This window comes from Austrofundulus limnaeus, unplaced genomic scaffold (assembly GCF_001266775.1).
Source record: "Austrofundulus limnaeus strain Quisiro unplaced genomic scaffold, Austrofundulus_limnaeus-1.0 Scaffold1476, whole genome shotgun sequence".
Classification (NCBI taxonomy): Eukaryota; Metazoa; Chordata; class Actinopteri; order Cyprinodontiformes; family Rivulidae; genus Austrofundulus; species Austrofundulus limnaeus.
The window spans coordinates 56,806-58,807 of record NW_013953878.1 but is presented as its reverse complement, the minus strand read 5'-3'; positions in this window follow the sequence as shown (position 1 = coordinate 58,807).

The window sequence follows — 2,002 nt, the reverse complement described above, 5'->3', positions numbered from 1 at the left end:
TTAAAATATATTTTAATGCTTTTACTGTGATTTACTTAACTTTCCTGTTTTCTCTGTATTTATTCTGCTCCTTTTCTGTTCCACATCAGTTCAACAAGTAAGAAAAAAACTTACTATTTTTCTGCATTTTTTTCTAGCAGTAACACACATTTTACATTTTTAAGATTTACTATATAACATAACTTAATTTCACAAATTTCAAAGAGTGTGTATTTAAATGGTTCACTACAGTTTAACTCAGAAAAATTACAACACATGATTCAACAAATACAGCCATAATATGACAAGAGCAGACTAAAACCCTGCATGTCATCTTCAGCAATTAAGCTTAAATGTTCATTGTGTAAACTGAAATCATATTAGTTACCGTACCTAAAAACAACAAGAGAGTTACAGCTGTGTATTTAACCAGTTCATTTCAGCTGTGTTAAAGCACTTGCAAGACTATGGCAGTTTCAAATTATTATGGTTTTACTAATGGTAATCACGACCAAAAATGACTTGGATAACACAGCTGACACGTAAAATGCAGCAGCAGCAGTCTTTGCATTTTTCAGCATGTGACGGCCCWGCTGCTCAGTTAATTGCAGCCAGCTGCCGCCTATTTCCTTAATTGTGCTTCCTCACAGGTCATCCTTAGGGGGTGTGGCCTGTGCCCTTTTTAAAGCGCGCACCTGGAGTGCTGAGGAGCGCGGTGTGGCTGGCGAGGGCTCTGAGGTTCATCGCTCAGCGGCTTGTGTTCGCTCTGTGGCTGACGGTGGCTTGTGCTGTCGGTCTGCTGCTGCTGCTCTCATACAGCATGCCTCATGGGAGAGACATCCTGCTGACGTGCGGATGCCGAGTCGGAGTTTTCGGAGCTAGAGAGAGGACACGGAAACGCGGACGCGGAGGTGCACGGAGGACACAGCACAGGTCCTCTGCTGCTGTTCACACAAATGTGTGAACAGCAGCAAAGGGAGATTGAGTAGTTCAGTTCCTTTCAATGAGGAAATTATTTCAGATTATAAATAATTGTAGCTAAGAGTTCCCTCCCCAAACAAATNAACGAGAGCACTGAGTCTTTACTTTCACCCCCTCCCTGCATGCTCGGCTGTAATTAGCATGTCCACGTACTTTTTTCTGATAAAAATGCTGGAACTGCTTACAGGAGGCTGAAGAACACCTCTATTCTTCTCCCTGCTGGATTAAAATAAAAAAGCTCTCGGACTTTCCTTGCTGTTATGTTCATAAAAGCGAGTAAAGAGCTGCCATCCAGMGTGTGAACCAGGCAGACACTGCTCATATCACGTTTGTTCTGACCGCAGTGTAAAAGTCGTGATGCAGGTTTCCTTCAGTGTACATTTCAAACTGTGCTCTAAAGTTAACGTCAGCTGGTTTARATGCATTTTTTGCCTGGTGTAAAAAACAAGCATAGACTGAGGCAGAGATGCTGTGTGTATGAAGTCCTCACAAAGATAGCAAGATGTATGTGTGTGTTTCTCTCCTTTGTCTCTGTGTTCCTCTGACAAGTTTTCTTTAGGCGTGTTGCTGTTTTTGCATCAAAAATGCTGGGATATTAAGTCATTTTATGTAAAAAATATATTAATCTGATTAATATACAAATTAAAAACAGAATATTTAGCACTAGATAAAATAAGTCATTAATTAATTAATTTTTTAAAGAAAGGGCCGAAAGAAGAAACCCTGCACTTCATACAGGCTGCACCAGACAAGGCTCAAAGTTTGTTTTTTTTTTTAATTGAGACCTGTGTAACATTTGTACTYATTCTTATTTTTATCATGTTAATGGAGAGGGGAAGAAAAGCCAGTATTGGCTTCAAGAATCAGCCAAAAATAATCGGCTGCATGTATCGAATCGGTATCGGCCTTCAAAAACCTGTATTGCTCGATCTCTACTTGTTAGCCACGGTTTACCGTGCTGAACAGCCACTGCCTCTGTGTGTGTCTTCCTGTAAGTATGAGGTCATAATGCATTCACACTCTCAGAAGCACTGTTTCAGGT